A 22,569-nucleotide genomic window follows, 5' to 3' on the forward strand; every position below is an offset into this window, starting at 1 on the left:
ATATTGTCTGCTACAGCGCAATAAGATGTATTAGTAGTATATACAGTGGGTGTAGAGCTTTATTTCATAGATTTCCCCCAACCGACTTCCTGGCCACTATGGCCTTGAATCGCTACTTGGGTGGGAACTTGGTGCCGTGAGGTATGATCAATAATTCCTTTCTGATGAACCCCCTCTGAGGCCCCAACCAACATCCTGGTCACTAGGACCGTGAACCAACACCTACATCATGTTGACCTGGATGAAACAGTTTAATGAGAATCGTCTATGATCTCTTTGGTCTATGTGATGAAGGCTTGTCGGGCTTGTTGTACCCCTTGTTCTATGTACTTTTTTTTCTCGTCTTGCTACGGCAGTCTTACGAGACTTGGACCGGATCTCTTGCTTCATCTCGTTGTACTTGGTGAGTTCAGAGAGGATCAAAAGAAACTCCTCCTCGGAGACTTTACTCTCAGTGAGTGTGGTGGAGATGTGGTCGCTTACCGTGTTCAGCTTTGCTTCGGCCAGGACCCTGATCTCGTCGTGCTTCAACGCTTTACGATGCAGTCTGGGGGATGCAAACTTAAACACCAACCCCGCCAACCCTGACACCCCAGCTGTTATTTTGATGCCTAGTACTATGGGTGCACCTACGGCTCCTAATCCCATACTGGTTGCCATAAGGGTGGTATCAACCCCATCCACGACATTGAAAGCTCTATGGTACTGCTTGCATAATGCTGTCCGTCTGTCGTGGTCTTGTTCTAGTTGGCATTTTATGTCGAATAACTGTCTCAAGCGGAACCCGTCTACGGTTTCCAGTGTCTTTGCTACTTCCTCTACGACTGGGTACAGGCCCATCCTGCGTATTATATATTATGCAATAAGATTTAATTGTGTGATACTTAACTCTTGCCCAGTGTACCTGAGGCTTATAAGGCTTAGATTATCGTACAGGGAAATAGGCGAGAGGCTAATAGGCGACTCTGTGGATACACAAACATGCCCGATGCATAAGGGGGTATTAAACCCCGAGGGCCCCAGGTGTACGACAATACGGCAACGTTGGCCACTGTCCGGGAGGTGCCAGTGTAGTGTCAACCTGGGTAAAAGTTGTCGTTCTGCCTCCAGAAACGAGGCCCCGAGATAGACTTCTATAGTTGTGGGTTTTATCTCGTCCGGCGGCAGCCCGAGTGTCCTCACCAATGGTTGGCCGAGCCTCAAGGGGTTTATTCCTTTGTTGGTTAACACAACCGTGCCGTTTGAATGGTTCATCTTCAGTTGGGCTCCCACGCGGTCGAAGACTTCATCGCTTAGCTAGCTCACGCTGTAGTAGCCGTCGGTTAAGTGGTTGCAGACGCCACTGACGAACAGCTTGTTGTTGCTGTCATTGATGTTGGTCCACCGCGGCAGGTAGGTGATATCGCAGAGTGCGACTTCGAGGTGACCCGACGTATTATTGATCGCGTGCTGCAGCTGAACGGCCTCATCGCTCGTTATCCCTGGAAGTGTCACGTACATATTAAAGTATATGTACCATGATATAATACTTTTAAAATGTACACCCCGGGAGTGTTTTACCTTAAGATGGACATAGACTTCACGAACATGAAGATCGTGGTCGATGTGGCTGGGTTGTACTTCGGAGCCCAGTTCATCGATGTGTTCGAACGGTATAGGCTTTCGGTGACGTCAAGGCAGTCCACGCTTGGTTCAACAACCCGATGCAGTTCTGGCAGAATCAACTCAACTTCGCCGTGAGGTGTGCTACAATGGGGTGTGGCTTGACATTGACCGACACTCGGCGTGATGCGCTGAGTAGGTCTGTGCTCACGTTTCAAGTGTACTACCACGTCAGGCGTATCCTCAAAGAGATCAGCACCCCGCTTCCACAGGACAAGGTGTGGGATGCATCAAACAATCCGCACGATTGGCGGGCTTACAAACAGATTTGTGGTGAATTCGGAATCAATCCGAAAACCGATTGGCGTATACCGGGAGGAGTCAACCACGGGTTGGGTGTTCCGTACAGTGATGGACTCTCCCTAAAAGCATTATGAAAAGATACAGTGGTAAACTTTATGAAGCACAATATGTTAAGTTCGGGTAATTTCTTCCATGTATTCTCCAACCTCGTTCCTTAACCCATACACAGTGGACCAAAACTGGTGAAAGAAGCCAACGATGATCCACTGAAACGAGGTTTTCTTCGGCCAGAATTTGCTCTGTCGAGTAACGAATGGCGAGATGATCGTATGGACTTTACAGGTTGGTTTCACCATCCAAAAGGTCGAGCAACTGCCATACGATAAAGACAATTGGGAAGTATGTATGTTGCACACGTCGAAAGGGTTCACTTACGCCAGCACCGAATGCTTGAACGACTCGATTAGAACGTACCTGTGGGCGCTGTTGTGTGGACAGGCACAAATGCGTTCCTACATCCTCGCTAAGGCGACTGCTTACGACGCGCAGAAACAACGTCGAGGATGCTATTGCTAGACCGGTCGATCTGCCGAGTGCCATCCAATGCTACCAAAACGTGTTGGAATACGCCCGGTCGAAAGTCGACTACGTGTTCGAAGTGGGACTGTACATGGCTCCGAGCGACATGCAACTGAGAGTCAATAAAGTGGTGGGCAACAACAACGAAATAGTCATAGCCACGGCCGACCAGCAGTTGGGTATCAACCCGGGCATCAACGTGAGTCACGTCCCACCTCCCACAGCCCGTGAAACGGACAGAGTCGTACCACCCCGGAGCCCAGGGTTCGGCCCGCACCCCCACAGCCACTTCCTCCACATCGGGTGGCTGAGAACAAGGAACACCTCGATAGTAAAACCACGCTGGTGGTCGCAGGGACCGCGGTCGGCCTCATCTGATTAAAAACTCCTTAGGGGCTACATACACCAGCCCGGCCACGGTGATGATGGCTGCCCACAGGTTTTGCTTGAGCCACGTGACAGTTTTAGCCAGCGTACTCAACAACCACGAGACGATGCTACCAAGGATGCCTTACCAGCGAGTTTAGCCAGGGCCTCCCCGAGAGATTTCAGGTGCCCCTCACCCAGTCTCTGGCGTCGCCACCAGTTGGGGGTGTTGGTGTACCTCCACCCGTTAGCAATACGACCAGGGTCGATATGATGAAGTCAAATGCCGTCAGAACGCTGGCAATGGTGATCCATTGCTCTCGGAAGAGGATTCGGATCCTGTCAGCTAGCGTGGTGTCCTGGTAGAGGACTCGATCGATGGTTTCTGGCACCAGGCTGATCTGGGACCGAAGCTGGTCTCGGAAGGAGGACGCCACTCAGCCGGGTCGACCTTTCCTCTTCCAGGTTCCGCAATCGTTCCTCGTTGGGGGCTTTCAGAGACTCGTCATCTGCCTGGCTGAGTTTGGTTTTTTCACGGGCAATGTGTTCATCGATCGCGTCCAGTTTGGCCGCGTTGTCCAGGAGTGACCCACGAATGGTTTGCATGGCCTTGACCAGCCCTCGCAGTTCCCGAACGGTAAACTCGAACCCGGATATCGGTTTGTTATGGTACGTGTCCAACAGTTGTTCGATGGCACGTTGGGGCTCATTGTTGAGTTCGGGCCTGGTAGCTTGCAGATCTTGGACGACCTTTGGGGGAAGCTTGGGCCGATCATCTATGAGGACTAGTTCATCGCGGATACCCCCATGGCGACTGATGAGTGTCGATAAGGAAAGCGGTTCTCTCGTGGGCGCGTTCATGAGAATGATCACCCTTATCATCGAGGGTGAACCTGAAATAGTCTCGGCCCAACGGCTAGACGTTGTGCCTACGCTTCAATGCATCGTAGTATTCGTCGACGGTCTGCTTCAGGAGTTCTTTGCCCAAGGTGAACGAGGTTTCCTGCTCCCCGACCGATCGGGCACTATCATCCTACAAGTCATCCATCTGGATGTAATCGTAACCACCTTCAGCCATTAATTATATTAAACTTATATATTTTGTATATATAACAATGTCATACGGTAGGAAGCTAGACCCTTTCCGGAGATCAAGGGAGCCTCTAGGCATCAGAGCCGTGCGCCAGTCGGTGACCATCACCAACAATCCCAGCATTATAGACCAGAACCAAACGCTGTTGGTTTGATTCCCCAACCTGGGCGAGAACGACCTCATCATGCCCGGGCACGGTTCGACTGGTGTTCAACCTTACGTTGACCTCCGACAACAACAAATGCGAGCTCGTGTGGAACGTAGGTCGGGCCATCGTCAAGAAAACGACCATCAAGATCAGCAGCAACGAGGTGCTGAGCATCGACGTCAGCAACGTGTTTCACTGCTACGGTGAGCTCTGGAAAAGCGAGGGTGATCGCGTCAACAACTTGTATCAAGGCATCAGTAAATCGACTAGGTTGCGCGTCAGGTACGGCTTCATGCAAGCCCAGCTTGACAAGATCTTGGCGGGTGAAAAGGCCATCGCCGAAGCGTATGGGAACAGGTTCTGCGTGCCGCTTGACTTCGAGTAGCTCACTGGGCATGCACCATTTTACCAGACCGCGCGCTGGGTGATAGACTTGAATACGAGCTCACGTTCAACGACTACAGTAAAGTCGGGCGTACGCCGAACGGTGATGAGGCCAGTTACACCATTAACATCTCTTTTGAGTTCGACATGGTCACTAGCCCGGACCTGGCCAGTCAGGTTCAAAACCAGTACACGGGGAAGGTGGCCATCCTGTATGACCTGGTCCTGCGGCATGGAACGATCAATCGGGACAAGAGCGACACGCTGTGGAATATCAACCTGAACTTGCCGGCACGATCGATGAAAGGCATCTTGATCGTCCCTGTGGAGGATTACGAGCCGTTCCAAAGGGAAGTGACCATCGAGGGCGTGCCCAACCAGCTGTTCAGCGCTGGTATGAGGACATACCAGCAGTAGGACGAGATAACGAAGCTACCGACCCGGCACCCACACGTCATCAATGACCTGGATCTATCTTCCGTGCAGATCGGGGAATACCTGACCACCAAGTACTCGCTGTGGTTGGACATGCGATCCACGGATAACGATCGGTTGCACGGCAGCGGGCGCCGCATCCACAACGGCAGAGAGGGGATAACCATCCAGATTACCAAGAAGGCTCAACCCGCTGGCAAGTTGAAGTTATATCTGTACGTGATTATGGACGTGCAGCTTAATATAGACAATGGGAGATTCGTGCAAGCCATCTATTGATCTACCCCAGTAGTAGAGGGAATGATTGTCCGGGGCCAGTTCCAACAAAAGCCTCTGCAAAGCCTTATTTCCCAAATAAGGCTTTGGTCGGACCCTTAGCTCTTGCTACCATTACCCCTACTATGAAAAATTAGTAAAATGTCCCCCGGCAGCCACAATTCCCCAAGGGAGAAATAGAAATGTATTGCGCTTCCTCCCAAGGGGAATTGTGTATCACATCACACAAAGTTCCGACGGCGGGATTCGAACCCACATGTACAGCTTGCGCAGACTATACATAATGGGGTCACACCACTCAACCGACTGAGCTACCGCGGACTTAGCTGAAGTAGGTCAGTTTAACGGGTATTGTATCACGTGCTGTTGACAGGATCAATAGTCCTCTGTCTGGCCCATCAAGTAGTACAAGGTAGGTTCGTCTCATTTTATTTTCATTTTATATATGTTGGCTCCACGTGCCGCTATGTCACGTTGACATTGATGAAACAGTTTAATGTGAATCGCCTATGATCTCTTTGGTGTTCGTAATAAAGGCTTGCTGGGCTTTTTTCACCCCTTGTTCTATGTACTTTTTTTTCTCATCCTCGCTTATAGCAGACTTACGAGACTTGGATCGAATCTCTTGTTTCATTTTGTCATATTTTGTGAGTTCAGAGAGGATCAAACGAAACTCCTCCTCCGAGATCTTGTTGTCAGTGAGTGCGGTAGAAATAAGATCGCTTATGGTGTTAAGCTTTGCTTCAGCTAGAACCCTGATCTCATCATGCTTCAATGCTTTACGATGTAGTCTGCGGGATACAAGCTTAAGCACCACCCCCAACACCCCTGTCACCCCAGCTGTTATTTCGAGCCCCATCACTATAGGTGCTGCCACGATGGTAGCTAACAACCCAACACCTGCCACCCCTAGCCCCATGCTGGTTGTCATAAGGGTGGTATCAACACCGTCCACGGCATTGAAAGCTCTATGGTACTTCTTATATAGTGCTTTCCGCTTGTCGCGGTCTTGTTCTAGTTGACGTTTTACATCGCATAACTGTCTCAAGCGGAACCCGTCTACGGTTTCCAGGGTCTTCACTACTTCATCTATGCCTGGGTATAGCCCCATTCTGTGTGTCTATAATATATCTGATAAAATATTTTTTAATTGGGGATCAGTTAATACCCGATCAACGTACTTGAAGTTTATAAGGCCTACGTTCTCGGGTATCTCAATAGAGGAAAGTTCAATAGGTAAAATTGGGGAACTTCTAAATATACAGGAGCTGTAAAAGGGGGGCAGCAACCCCTCACCATCCTGTCGTATAACGAGACTACAATAGCTGTCTTTAGTGGCCTGAATAGATGGGGTTATTAGCACCCCAGATAAAAGGTACCATGAGGACCCACGAGTATTTTTTAAAAAGAGTGTTATGATTAATGTGGAGCCTGGAGGCATAAGCCTAGGCAATGGTGGTAGGTTAGAGTATATATTAAATGATAAATGTGCATTCCCCTGGTTGCATCTAACATGTAAACCGGGTGATCTGGGATTTGGGAAATTCTAATTTTTTTAGGACCGCTGGATCTAAACCCCCCAAGCAAGATACCGCTGTTCTTAATTTCATCGATCTCCCTAGATCCATGATTACGAAAAGAAACGTAAGGTGTGGTGAGGGTTATATCGAGCAACCATTTGGGTCCTCTAAAGTGTTTGTGTAGGAGCCAATGGTCTATTTTCATCCGCGTATACACGTTGCCTCTCAAGCGTAGGACGTACGAGGTGTCATTCTCGCCAGGTTGATCGAATCCCTCTACGCCACCTAGATTCCCGAGGGTGATTTTGGGTAAATGATCGGCCATTGCCACCCGCCTATACACGTTGTCTTTCAAGTGTAGGACGTATGAGCCACCTTCCTCACCAGGCTGATCGAATCCCTCCGTGTCCCCTAAGTCGTAAAGTGTAGTGTTGGGGTGGTGCCTAATCATTGTTATAATACTATTATGATATAGTTTCCAACTAGTAGTTTGCTGGTATTAGTTTAGGGGTATAGCTCAATCCTACAATATATATTAATTGGGTTTCATTTAACCTTCGATTAATGTACTTAAAGCTGATAACACTTAGATTAACGTGCGTTTAAAAAAAGTGGGGTCTTAGCTCTACTTCCATTAAGGAGACGAACCCCATCAAGGCTTGCTAAAGGGCTGTGTCCCGGCACCTTAATAATGTTAGAAAGTTGGTTATTACACCTGTCTTCCCAATGTATTATCATATCATCTATAATGTAAATATACACCCCAGGCGACGGTCTATGTCCGAGATAGACGTCTATGATAATTGTGTAGTTTTCCGCGACATTTCTAAAGACCTCTTGGTCTTCGAGTAATTTGATCTCTGTCTTCACCTTCTCACTGGAAGCTAACATGTTGCCCGAGTGGTCTGGTATTGGTACGACTTGTACACTAGATTCCGGAACGAACGATCCTATAATCATGCCGTTGTTCCTAATCTCGGAGATAGTATTATTTTGTTTCAGGGAGATATAAGGTGAGGTGAGGGTTAAGTTTAGTAACCATTCAGGCTCTTTAAAATCTGATAACGACACCCGCCTATACATGTTGTCTTTCAAGTGCAGGATGTATAAGGTGCCTTCCTCACCAGGTTGATCGAATCCCTCCGTGTCCCCTAAGTCGTTAAGTGTAGTGTTGGGGTGAAGCCAAGACATTGCTATAATACTATTACGATATAATTTCCAACTGGTTTTCTGATAATAGTTCAGGGGTGCACTTCACCCCCATGAAGTGTATGTTGTCGGGTAGGAATATCTTGGTTAGTGATATAGTGTCTTCCACGACCACGGTGACACCCTGGAGACTGGTTTTGGAGTCGACACCCACCCGCACGCGTGCAACGTTATACTGGTGTTGTTTCAAACGTTATATCTGGTAGACTTGTTGTTTCCCTCTCCACCTCAGTTTGACCCCTGCAATCACACGATTTCCCGCTTTACATCATCCCATACTGCGATGGTTCCCCTAGGTAGACTTGGATGACCAGTTCCGTTGAGTTTTGCTTAGGTAGACTCTCCAGGATCCTGACCAGTCGCCTTCGAATTCAGACACCAACTGCAATACCACGTTTTGCATGCCTAAGCTTTACTCGATAGCATGTGGGCTGCCGGTGTTGACAAGGGTGTACTTAGTGTTGACGACTGCTCCTGAGGTATCTACCATATCACTTAGATTGCTAGTACCATTGGAGGGACGTAAATGCTGTTTTTCAGTTGCAAGGCGTACAATTTACCATCTACTCGGGGTCGTCGAATCCGCGTGTGTCCCCGAGGTCGGAGATCCCCACATTGGTGCATTTTTTCAACTTCATTCCAGGACCTTGTGCGCTGGTCATTTTATGTGCAGCGTTATGCTAAGGTATCCTATATTCACGAGATTATGATTTATATCTAACACCGATATTATCAGCTCAGGGATGTTGCCCTGGGTTAACCTCTTATACTGCCGCATTGAAAACGACTCGGTTCTACCGTCGTTGTATTTCTCCGTTTTCACCGGTACGGCTCTCAGTATAGTGGAAGGGTGACCCCCTTGAATGTTGTCCGTTGTGCTCACCTGACCGAGATGAATGCACAGCTCTCGGTATGGTACTAGGTCGGGTAACTTCGTGCCTGTGGCGGTAGTCGTTGGTTTTATCTCGTCAGGTGATATACCGAGTGTCCTCGCCAATGGTCGACCGAGCCTCAAGGAGTTTCTTCCATTGTTGATTAACACCACTGTACCGTTTGAGTCGTTCATCTTGAGTTCGGCTCCCAGGGGTTTGAAGACCTCGTCGCTTAGAGAGCACACGCTGTAGTAACCGGCAATTATCTGGTTGCTAGCGCCACCTACGAACAGTTTATTGTTGCTAGCGCTTGATGTTAGTCCATCGTGGTAGGTAGGTGATATCGCATTAGTGCGACTTCGAGTTGACCCGACGTGTTATCGATCGCGTGGTCAGCTGAACGGCCTCGCCGCTCGTTATTCCTGGAAGTGTTATGTACATGTTAGAGTATATATGCTCATTATATAATAGTTTTAAAATGTACAAGCCGGGAGTGTTTTATCCTAAACAGGACGTAGATTTCCCCCACATGAAGATCGTGGTTGCTCCTGGGTTGTATTTCAACACCCAGTTCATAGATGTGTTCCACAAGTATAAATTTTCGGTGACTAACGCTAAGGTAGTTCACGCTTGGCTCAACAGACCGATGCAGTTCTGGCAGAATCAACTCAACTTCGCCGTGTGGTGCGCTACAATGGGGTGTGGTGTGACATTGACCGACACTCGGCGTGGACCGCTGAGTCAGTCTGTGTTCACGTTCCACGTATACTACCAGGTCAGGCATATCCTCAAAGAGATCAGCGCCCTGCTCCCACAGGAAAAGGCGTGGAATGCAGTAAACAACCAGTACGATAGACGGGCCTACAAACGTATTTGCAACGAATTCGAACTAAACACGAAGACGGATTGGCGTTTTCCGGGACCGAACCACGGGTTGGGTATCCCCATCGTTCATAATATGCCCCTCGTGGAAGCCAGCGAGAAGTTGAAAGAATGGGATTACAAGTCGTATCATCACCTCACAACGAACGAGTGGGATGACCGTTACATGGCATTCGACGACAGCAAGGATTACCGAGTCTGGAGGTTCGAGCAGGGGGCAGCGGATGACTGGAAAAAGTTCATGCTGGGCACGTCGAGAGGGTTCACTCGTGCCGGGGTAATCAGGTTGAACGACTCGATTCGAACGTACGTGTGGGCGCTGTTGGGTGCGCAGGCGCAAACGCGTTCCTATATCCTCGGTAAGGGGACTGCTTACGACGCTCAGAAACAGTTCGTTGTCAACGTTGAGGATGCTATCAATGCTCCAGTTGATCTCCCGAGTGCCATCAAACGCTACCAAGACGTGTTGGAATACGCCAGGTCGAAAGTCGACTACGTGTTCGACGTGGGACTGTACATGGCTCCGAGTGATATGCAACTGAGAGTAAAAAAAGTGGTGGGCTACAACAACGAAATAGTCATAGCCACGGCGGGTCAAAAGTTGGGCGTCAACCTCGATGTCAACGTCCCCCACGCCCCACCAGCCACGACCGGTGTAACGGGTATAGTGGCGCCACCCCCGGAGCCTAGGGCTCAACCAACACCCCCACAACCCCAGCCTGCAGCGTCTAATCAACAGCACATCGATCGTAAAACGGCCCTGGTGGTTGGCGGGGTCGCTGTCGGGTTGGGGCTCATTTGGTTAAAAATTCCTTAGCCGCTACGTACACCAAACCCACCATGGCTACGATGGCTGCCCACAGGTTTTTACTAAGCCACGTGGCAGTTTTAGCCAGAGCGCTCAGCAACCACGAGACGATGCTACCCAGGATGCCAGGCAGGGCTTCGGCGGCCTTACCAGCCAGTTTAGCCAGGGCTTCCCCGAGGGATTTCAGGTGTTTTTTTACCCAGTCTTTGACACCCCCACCACTTGGTGGTGTTGTTGGTGCAGACGTGGGGGTACCCCCTGTCAGTGACACCACCAGGGTTGATATGATGAAGCCCAATGCAGTCAGAATGCTGGCGATGGTGATCCCTTGCTCCCGAACAGGGTCCTAATCCTGTCAGCTAGCGTGGTGTCTTCATTTAGAACTCGATCGATGGTTTCCTCAGACTGACTGATCTGCGATCGGAGGGCTTCCCGGTTTGAGGAAGCGGATTCCAACCGAGTCCGCCTCTCGTCTTCCAAGTTTTTATTCTCTCCTCGATAACGACGCTTCATATCATCGCCTTCAGTTTCGTGAGTTTTATTTTCTCGTGAGCGATGCGCCATCGACTTCGCTCAGTTTCCCCATGTTGTTAACGAAGTTCTCCGCGTACATGTTTCAAAGTTTTCATCTAGGGCCTCGCAGTTCCCTCAGGGGAAATTCGAGCCCCGGCAAGGGTTTGTCATGGTATGTGGCCAATATTTTTTCGATACTGTCCGATGTTTCTTTAGCATCCCCAGTATTGACCCTGGCTACTTGCAGATCTTGGACGACCTTCGGGGGAAGCTTAGGCCGTGCGCCACCGTAATCTATGAAGCCTAGTTCCCCACGGAGCAGTTGACTCCCACCAGGGCGACTGGTGAGTGTTGACAAAGCATATGGCTTCCCGTCTTTTTTTATGATATCGACCCACGGGTAAGCCTTCAATCGCAGCGTGCCCTTCTTATCGACGATAAACTTGGAATAGTCCCTCCCCAACGGCTTGATGTTGTCTTTATTTTCAACTGCGTCGTAATAATCATCGACGGCCGACTGTACAAGTTCAGTACTTAAGGGGAACGAGATTTCATCCTGGGCATTATCATCCCACATATCCTCCATAGGGATATACTCATAACCGCCTTCAGCCATTATTTAGTATTAAAACTTATATATTTCATTTATATAACAATGTACAGTAGAAAACTAGATCCTTTCAGAAGATCAAGAGAGCCACTAGGTGTCAAAGCCGTGCGTCAGTCGGTGACCATCACCAACAATCCCAGCAAGATAGACCAGAATCAAACGCTGCTGGTTAGATTTCCAAACCTTGGCGCGAATGACCTCATTGTACCAGGCACTGTTCGACTGGCGTTCAACATCACGTTGACCTCCGACAACGAAAAACGTGAGCTAGTGCGGAACGTAGGTCGAGCCATCATCAAGAAAACCACCATCAAGATCACCGGTAACGAGGTGTTGAGCATCGACGACAGCGACGTCTTTCACTGCTACAAGGACCTCTGGAAAAGCGAGGGAGAACGCGTCAATGATGTGTATCAGGGCATCAGCAAATCGACCAGGTCGCGCATTGGGTATACCTTCACGGCAGACCAGTTATCTAAGATCACGGACGGTGAAAAGGCCATCGCCAAGCCGCATCGGGAACAGGTTCTGCGTGCGTACGCCGACTTCGAGTTGCTCACGGAACACGCCGCCGCTTTACCAGGCCACGCTGGGTGATAGGCTTGAATACGAAGCTAACGCTTAACGACTACAGCAAAGTAGTGCGTACCGAACGGGCGATGAGGCCAGTTACACCATAGACAACATCTCTGAGTTCGACATGGTCACTAACCCGGAGCTGGCCAGGCAGGTTCGAAGCCGGTACTCGGGGAATGTGGCCATCCTGTACGATCGCATACTGAGACATAGATCTATCGTGCGGGATAAGAGCGACACTGTGTGGAATATCAACCTGAACGTGCCAGCGCGATCGATGAAAGGCATCCTGATCGTCCCCGTGGAGGATTACGAGCCGTTCCGGAGGGACAGCGAGAAGTTTTTCAACCCCGAGATTGAAAAGGTGGAAGTGACCATCGAGGGCGTGCCCAACCAGCTGTTCAGTCATGGTATGAGGGCATACCAGCAGTGGGATGAGATAAAAAAGTTACCGAGCAAACATCCATACATAGCCAAAGACCTGGACCTATCATCCGTGCAAATCGGTGAATACTTAACCAACAAGTACGCGCTGTGGTTGGACATGCGATCCACTGATGACGATAAACTGCACGGTAGCGGCCGCCGTAGAGACAACGGTAGTGAGGGGATTACTATCCAGATTACCAAGAAGGCTCAACCCGCTGGCAAGTTGAAATTATATCTGTACGTTATTATGGACGCGCAACTTAATATAGACAATGGGAGATTCGTGCAAGCCATCTATTAATTTACCACGCGACCCACACTGCGCCATAGTGTGCGGGCAGACTGGCTGTGGGAAGACCGTTTTCGTGTTGGATATGTTGGAGGGGTACTACAGGGATGTGTTCGACCACATCGTTATCATGTGCCCTACTCTGGGTATGAATAAAACGTACACGGAAAGACCTTGGGTGATGACGGACCCGGACGTACACAGAGTCGACCCGGGAACACGTCTGCAGGACTGGTTGAAAGCTCTTCACGATAAATTTAAAGGGGAGTCGACGCTGTTCATACTGGACGACTGCAGCGCTAATCGCGAGATAACAAAAAAGAGAGACATGCTATCGTACCTGGCCTTCTCTGGCCGGCACGCAAATCACAGCGTCTGGGTGCTAACGCAGATGTTCAACTCGGTGTTGAAAGACCTCAGGGAGCAGACGCGATGGGTGGCCTTATTTCACTGCAAGGACAGGGATTCGTTCGAGGAGTGTTTGAGAGAGAACAATGTGATGAACAAATTAGAACGGGAACGGGTGAAGAAACAGCTCGCTGAAACTAAACACGCTAAGCTCGTGCTCAAGACCGACCAACCCGTGGCCTATAGGGTGTTTTAGCTTAGCAATGCTTAGCAATGCTTAGCAAATGCTTAGCAAAGCTTAGCAATGCTTAGTATAAATACTTAGCATTTAGTTATAGCTATGGTATTTGAAGTGTTTGTCGTGTGCAACTTAACCTTTATTTCTCTGTGTTTCGCTTATATCGTATATTATATAGTTAAAACTAAAACTTACTTATCACATTATAAGATGGAGTGTGAGGAATTGCTTGAACAATTGTTGGTACCCCAATCACCACATGTGGATGATGATAAGCGAGAGAAACTGGTGGCGTTGGCTGTTGGTGGCAAAGCCAAACATTACTTTGGGGAGTACACTCCAGATAAAATTCACAAAATGTCAGCCGAAGAAATCGATAAGCTGTACGCTAGATACGAGGGTAGACTAGGCGCAGAAATGACAAAGACAATAGGATCGGCTATGACTCAGATATACACTGGTATTGCGTCATACTTCCTTCCCATCCCCCCGGAGCGCCGACTTTACCTGTGGGAAGACCTCGAGAAAGACCCTTTTATCGAACACGCCTTGAGATCTATTAGCTGCGATCTGTACCACAAATACGGTATGTTGTTAGCCCCGGTGACGGCGGCGATTATCACGGTAAAGCATTGCCAATTTGAGAGGAAAAATAATAATAATAGTATAGATGGATGCTGCACAGGAAACCCCCAAGCCACAACTGGAGGTGAACCCTCCCGAGGAGACGGTGGAGACCCCCACGTTGGGGGAAACAGTGACCAGGCAGAAGAATCCTAAGAGAGTAGCTGCCGGTAAAAAACGGTGGTGTAACCAACATAGAATTATCAAGGTGACCCACCCGTCTCGACTATTGATGGCTGTATGCTCAACTGCTGCCGTGGCTATCTCATGGTTATATACACGACCAAGGAGGGAAACCCTCGGGGAGAAACCCCACAATTAGAGGTCAACCCACATATCATGCAATAAAATATATATTTTTATATCATATACATAATGTCTGAGGGGAAAACGTTCAATCCGACGCATACCACGCCACCGTGGTCGCCAGTCTAGCCATAGGGTACGCCTTTCGGTTGACCAAAATGGTGCTTAAACAACCTACTATCAAGCTAGATTTCAACCTGCAGGATATGGGTATGCTCATAATGAACCTTGGTATGGCGATGGCCACAAAAGACATCCTAGTAAAACAAGGGATAATACCTGAAGATATTATGAAATAAATATAGGATGGCCACGATAGCTATGATGGTCGGTGGTGCGTTAGTAAATGCCCTGGCATTTTCCGGGAGTAATTTCCTCTTCTCGAAACTACGAGAGTCACACGCGACTGAAATACAGGCAGAGAGAAAGCGGCACGACCTCGCTATTGAAAAATTACAGACAGCACAATCCGAGTACGCTAAAAAACGCCTCCAGAGGATCGATTACATTAACGAACAACTCAGGCGTGAAAACCATGCCGTTCAAACATTCCACGATGTTGACGACGCAGCAAGAGAATACTTCTTATTAACTGGTAAACGATTGGAGCCACTCAATAAACCCAAACTCTCTCAGTACTACACACCATCCAAGGGACAAATGGTCCGTGAACTGGCCTTCATAGCGCTGGGTATAGCGGCGACTGCGTTGGTTGCAAAACAATTAGACTAAGTACTCATATAAGTATGCTAAACATGAGACCTGCTCCATACCGATGCGAATACATACTTATGAAGAAGAACGAACCCTGTGGTAAGAAATGTAGGACAGAGGGGTATTGTTGTTTCCACATGGGAAGCCCTAACTACTCGTGTTCTGTGTGTGGCATAGGAGTTAAAGGGCACTACTGCCTATGTAAAGCTCACGGGGCGAACGTAGTCAGACATCACCTCATCTACGAGAATAAAAAGGCCTACATAAAAGAACGTAGGCGACTTCTCAAGATAGCAGTGTAAGGTTGGAGGAGTTACCTCCCTTTGACAGTGACCCAATTAGAGATTATACACACCTACGTATAGCTATGTTTGTGGAAATTGAGCCCAGGGACATCGAATCTCTGGTGAAAAACATACTCAACGATGAATTGAACTTATGGGGGCGCTTCAGATTTCAGGTCACATTTGGAGTGGTATGGATTAAAGAGGGTGTTAAGTGTACTCGCCCCTTCACATGTGAGGGGAACGTCACGACTCAACACCAGATAAATTGTTTTACAAGTATACAGGAATACCTGCACAACTTCAAGGAATACTATATCCAACAGTGTGAGTACTGGATTGAAACAGCCCATCTAGTGATTTTATGATATTTTTTATCGATTACCTCCCTTTACTGTGGCCCAATTAGATATTAATTCTCTTAGATGTGTACGCAATTATGACCACTATACGTGAGCTTAAGCAAATCGCCAGACATAGAGATGTGATCGGGTATTCTAGAATGCGGAAGCCAGCCTTGTTGAGATTACTTAACATACAAGCCCCTCCCACGGTAAAACAATTAAAAGCTCAAGCAAAACAGCTTGGGCTCACGGGTTATTCAAACCTGGGGAGAGCCGGGTTAGTCGCATTGTTATCACATGCCCCCGTAGCAAAACCTCCCACTGTAAAACAATTGAAAGCCGAGGTTCGCGATTTGGGGTTAGGTGGGTATTCCCGTATGAGGAAACCACAGCTTGTAGAACTGTTACGGCAGAATAGAGCTATCGACCTACAGTTCGTGCGCACTGAGCGCGCTGTAGGTAATTATTTAAGAGGCTGGCGCATGCATGTTGATAGGAACATAGACATTACAGATATCAAGCCTCTGATAGCTGATAAAATAAACCAGGAACTAAACGATCTTGGAAGTATCAAGTTTCAGATCAGGCAGGGGGAGGGGTCACGTACGTTCAGCCTTACTTCCGAGGTAAACAAGAGGTTGTCACGCATACAGAGACCATTGACGCATCAATCGATACCAGTTTTCAGCAGATACGGGAATACCTAGAACGCTACACACACTTGGGGTCCGGGTGGGCTGTAGATAAAATCGATAATGTCTATCTAGACATAGCTAACTACGTGCCGTTCAGAGGCGGGTCATACCTAGACTTACCCCCCTACTATAGGAAAAAACAGGCCATGGTAAACGTTAAGAATAGAGGAGACGATTGCCTGAGGGTAGCTATCAGGTCAGCCTTGTTTTCAGCTGACACTCATTCAGACAGGCTTTCTAGCTATCCCCAAGATGATGGGCTCAACTGGGATGGTATAGATGAACCAACCCCCATATCCCAGATCACTAAAGTAGAAAAACAGAATAATCTAGCTATAAATGTCTTTGGGCACGAAGGTAACACAACAATGGTGCACAGGGTCAGCCCAGTGTTGGGGGTCCAAGTTATCAATATATTCATGATCCAACGAGGTGAAAAGTATCACTACACGTGGATAAAACATCTCAGCCGGTTGTTGCACGATCAGTCGAAACACGTTGGGAAAAAACACTTTTGTGTGCGATGCCTACACGGTTTCAGCCGAGCTGATTTATTAGAATCCCACCGGGAGGATTGCCAAGGTGTGGGGCAGACGGCCATACGAGTCGACATGCCTAAGGAAGGTGACAATATCTTAAAATTCGACAACCACAAGAACCAAATGTCTGTGCCTTATATCATATACGCCGACTTTGAAGCCTTGGTCAAACCTATTAAGGTTGTTGGGGATACTCCCACAGGCGGGGTTGTTGGGGGTACCCCAACCACACTCAAAACACAGGAGCATGAAGCCTGTGGGTTTGGATACGTTGTCGTCCCTTGTGACGGGGAAACGAAAGCTCCCGTAGTGTATAGGGGTCCTGACGCGGCTGAAAGGTTTCTAAAGTGTTTGCAGGAGGAAGAAAAAATTATTAGGAACGCACTGTATAGAGTCGCTCCCATGCGTATGACCCGAGCCGACAGGCTAGCTCACGCCTGTAGCACTAACTGTCACGTGTGTGACTCACCACTGAACGGTGATTCGGTGAGAGATCACTGTCACGTAACCGGTAAGTATAGAGGCGCCGCTCACAGAGCGTGTAATCTCAAGCTTAGAATCAACCCTAAGACAATAAACATTCCCGTTGTCTTTCACAACTTGAGAGGGTACGACTCTCATTTGATCATGCAGGCCATCGCGAAAATCGATGGTAATATAACGTGCATCCCCAACAACATGGAGAGATACATCTCCTTCAGCTTAAACGGTCTTAGGTTCATAGATTCAGTACAATTTCTGCTGTCTTCATTAGACAGTCTGGTCAAGGCCAACGATACCTTCCCTATTACCAATCGATACACAGACTCCGAGACTAGACCCCTGCTTATGAGGAAGGGTGTGTACTCCTATGAGTACATGGATAGTTGGCCCAAGTTCACCGAGACCAGACTACCCCCCATCAGAGAATTTTACAGCAATCTGACCGACTCGGAAATATCCCAAGACGATTACTCACACGCTATTAATGTATGGAATAAACTGGGTTGTAAGAACCTGGGTGACTATCACGACCTGTACTTGAGGACAGATGTACTGTTGTTAGCCGACGTGTTTGAGACGTTTAGGCGGACGTGTTTCAAACAGTATAAACTCGACCCCGCATGGTATTACACCAGCCCAGGTCTGTCGTGGGATGCCTTGCTTAAAAAAGTTAAGATGGAATTGCTTACGGATTATGACATGCACCTATTCATTGAGAAAGGCTTGCGAGGTGGGATCTCCATGGCAGCCAAACGATACGCGAAAGCAAATAATCAATACGTGAAGGGCTACGACCCTAACAAGCCAACCAATCACATTCTCTACCTCGATGCCAACAACCTGTACGGCTGGGCCATGAGCCAGTATCTACCCACAGGGGGATTCGAATGGGCGTCACATGAGGTCGATGTTATGAGCATCGCGCCTGATTCGAACAAAGGTTATATCCTCGAGGTTGACTTGGAGTACCCCAAGGCATTACACACATCACACAATAGCTACCCCCTGGCCCCCGAACGTATGAGGGTTAACCCAGACTGGATGTCTGAGTACCAACATAACTTGTTAGGTGGGCGGGTGGCAGACGTTGAAAAACTCGTGCCTAACTTAATGAATAAGACCAAGTACATCGTTCACTATCGTAACCTACAGCTGTACCTGTAGTTGGGTATGAGGCTGACCAAAATACACAGGGTGCTCGTGTTCGACCAGAGCCCCTGGATGGAGCCCTACATCAGAATGAACACAGACCTCCGAAAGCTTGCCACCAGTGACTTTGAGAAAAATCTCTACAAGCTCATGAACAACTCGGTGTTTGGTAAGACTATGGAGAACCTGAGGAAACGCGTGACCGTGAAGCTGGTTCGGTCGAATGAGGAAGACAAGCTCAGGAGACTGATAGCCAGTCCGGCATTCAACCGTAGCAAGATATTCACCGATGACCTAGTTGCCCTACACATGAAGAAAAGCCACATAAAATTCAACCGACCTGTTTACGTGGGGATGAGCATCCTCGATTTATCCAAACACCTGATGTACGACTTTTACTACAACGAGCTCAAGAAACAGTACGACGACAGGTGCGAAGTGCTGTACACTGGCACGGATTCCCTGCTGATGGAGATTCGAACCGAGGACGTGTACGAGGACATGAAAAAACACCTCAATTTGTACGACACCAGCGACTACCCCAAGGACCATGCCATACACAGCACAGTAAATAAAAAGGTCCTAGGTAAGATGAAGGACGAGTGTGCTGGCACGCCCATAGCCGAGTACATAGGTTTGAGACCTAAGATGTACTCCATCCTGAAGGCCGACAATAGTGAGATCCGGAAGGCTAAGGGTGTTAAGAAGTACGTGGTTAAACAACACATCAAACACGCCAGATTCAAGGAAGCCCTGTTCAAGACCCGTACCTTTAGACATAAAATGAACACACTTAGAAGTGATGGCCATAAGATATACGGACTGACAATAAACAAGACGTCCCTGTCGCCTATGGATACTAAACGTTGGATAGCTATTGATGGGATAAACATGTACGCGTATGGACATGAGAAAATTGAACATGTCACGGAACCAGAGAAAGTTTGAGGCTATTTACTATAGCCCGCGTTGGTACTGGAAAGGAGCTAGCGCTGTAGATAAGCTGGCTAAAATGGTGCGAGTACCCCCGGAGGAAGCCAAAGCGTGGCTTGAAAAACAAGCCCTGTGGCAGATCTATTTGTCGCCACCACGCTACGTACCTAGAAGGAAGTTTGGTATTAACATACCTAATAGCGTTCACCAGGCAGACCTACTGTTCCTACCCCACGACAAGAGGTACAAGTATGCCTTAACCGTAGTGGATGTAGCCAGTCGCTACAAGGAAGCTGAGCACTTGACCACGAAAGATTCTGCCCAGGTGGCTAGAGGATTCGAACGCATATACAAACGCAGTCCGCTGGCGTGGCCAACAGAGCTGCAAGTTGACCCCGGGCGGGAGTTCATGGGTGCCGTGTCACAACTGCTAGCCAAACACGATACAAAGGTCAGGCGTGGCACGGCTGGAGCCCATCGTAGCCAAGCCATAGTTGAGAGATTCAATAGGACTTTGGCTGAGCGCTTATTTGGACATCAGTATGCGAGGGAGTTGGCCGCCCCGGGAAAACGATCGACTGAATGGGTCACAAGGTTACCTAAGGTGGTGTCGGCAATCAACCATGAAGTCACCCGTCTCACCGGCAAGAAACCGGCAGACGCTATCAAACTAAAATCAATAGTTGCAGAGTCGGCTGCTCCATTGCGTGGGAAGGAGAAACAGATACCAGATAGGGCCCTAGTTAGGTATCTATACCAGCATGGGGAACACGAGGGTGATAGCCGTAAGCGAGCCACCGATCCTATATGGTCAGTCAAAACTTACAACATAGATAAAGTTGACATGAAAGCCGACGAGCCTAACTTGTACTACTTGAGGGATGGACCAGGCAGAGGGTTTGTAAGAGAAGAATTATTGATAGTACCGTACGGCACAGTGTTACCACCAGTCAACGTGGCATAGATGACAATTCCCCTTGGGAGGAAGAGCAATACATTTCTATTTCTCCCTTGGGGAATTGTGGCTGCCGGGGACATTTTACTAATTTTTCATAGTAGGGGTAATGGTAGCAAGAGCTAAGGGTCCGACCAAAGCCTTATTTGGGGAATAAGGCTTCACAGAGGCTTTTGTTGGAACTGGTCCCGGACAATCATTCTCTCTACTACTACCCCGCAACCCGCACTGCCCCATAGTGTATGGACAGACTGGTTGTGGGAAGACCGTTTTTTTTTCTGGATATGCTAGAGGGGTACTACCTGGATACCTTCGACAACATCGTTATCATGTGCCCTACTCTGAATATGAACAGGACGTACACGGAAAGACCTTGGGTGATGACGGACCCGGACATGCACAGAGTCGACACGGGAACATGCCTGCAGAACTGGCTGAAGGCTTACCATATGAAACTCAAGGAGGAGTCGACGCTGTTCATCCTGGACGACTGCAGCGCCAACAAAGAGATAACAAAAAAGAGAGACGTGCTGTCGTACATAGCCTTCTCAGGCCGGCACGCAAAGCACAGCATCTGGGTGCTGGCGCAGAAGTTCAAATCGGTACTGAAAGACCTCAGGGAACAGACGTGATGGGTAGCCTTATTCCACTGCAAGGACAGGGATATGTTCGAGGAGTGTTTGAGGGAGAACGACGTGATGAGCAAACTAAAACGGGAACGGGGAAGAGGCAGGTAGCCGAGACGAAGCATGCTAACCTCGAGCTCGTGCTCAAGACCGACCAACCCGTGGCTTACCAAGTGCTAAGCATTGCCAAGCAATGCTGAGTAATGCTTAGCAATGGCTTAGCAATTAAAAGTTACAGTTCTATATGACAGCTTGTGAAGTGCAACCTAACCTTCATCTCGCTGTGTTTCGCATGCATCGGTTATTATATCATTAGAGTAAAGAATCGCTTGTAACATTATAGGATGAGTGCAACGAACCGCTAAAACAACTGTTGGTGCAGGGTGATAAGCGAGAGAAACTGCCTGATGATAAAAGTGATGACAAGCGAGAGAAACTGGTGGCGCTGGCGGTCGGTTACCTCCCTTTCCGGTGACCCAATTAGAGATTGTATACACCTGGGTATAACAATGCCTACTGTCCGAGAGCTCAGGCAGATTGCGAGAGAACGAGGTGCAGTCGGTTACTCTCGAATGAGGAAACCCCAGCTGTTTAGCTTACTAGGCATACAACCCCCTCCAACGGTGAAACAACTCAAACTCCAAGCTAAGCAGCTGGGGCCGGGCGGGTTATTCCCGTCTTGGGAAAGCCAGGCTAGTCGCACTGTTGCACGACCTGTACAACGACCTCCCATGGTGAAACAACTCAAACTCCAAGTGAGAGAGCTGGGGCTGGCAGGTTATTCCTGTATGAGGAAACTCGAGCTCGTCGAACTGTTGCATCAGCACAGAGTCGTCGATCTACAGTTCGTGCGCACTGAACGCGCTGTAGGTAACTACCTGAGAGGCTGGCGCATGCATGTAGACAAGAACATAGACATCGGCGACGTCAAGCCTCTGATCGCTGACAAGGTCAAGGAGGAACTGAACGACCTGGGAAGTCTCAAGTTTCAAATCACGGTAAAGATGTCGCTTGATAAACAGCAGACGGACGGTGCCATTGAGTACGTTCAGCCTTACTTCCGGGGTAAACAAGAAGTCGCAAATTAACCCGAGACGTTAGACGAGTCCATCGCCACCTTGCTTCAGCAGATACAAGAGTCCCTGGAATGCTTCATGCACAGGGGATCCGGGTGGGCCGTGGACAAAATCGATAAGGTCTATCTAGACATAGCTAACTACGTACCGTTCAGAGGTGGATCGTACCTAGACTTACCCCCCTACTAGAAGAAGAAACAAGCCATAGTCAACGTCAAGAACAGAGGGGACGATTGCATGAGGGTAGCTATCAGGTCCGACATTAACTGGAACAGACCTTCGAGCTACCCCAAGACGACGGACTCAACTGGGACGGTATAGACGAAACCCACCACCATATCCCAGGTCACCAGAATGGAGA

At 48.6% G+C, this 22,569-nt stretch overlaps 1 long non-coding RNA gene across 1 annotated transcript in view; it reads left to right on the forward strand.

The window, feature by feature from the left end:
* LOC124270035 overlaps window positions 1–22,569 on the forward strand; it is a 45,317-nt gene that overhangs the window by 10,045 nt on the left and 12,703 nt on the right. The gene's annotated exons all lie outside the window — the stretch shown is intronic.

Source organism: Haliotis rubra, unplaced genomic scaffold, assembly GCF_003918875.1.
Source record: "Haliotis rubra isolate DU_JTF1 unplaced genomic scaffold, ASM391887v1 Scf102, whole genome shotgun sequence".
In the NCBI taxonomy this organism is placed as follows: Eukaryota; Metazoa; Mollusca; class Gastropoda; order Lepetellida; family Haliotidae; genus Haliotis; species Haliotis rubra.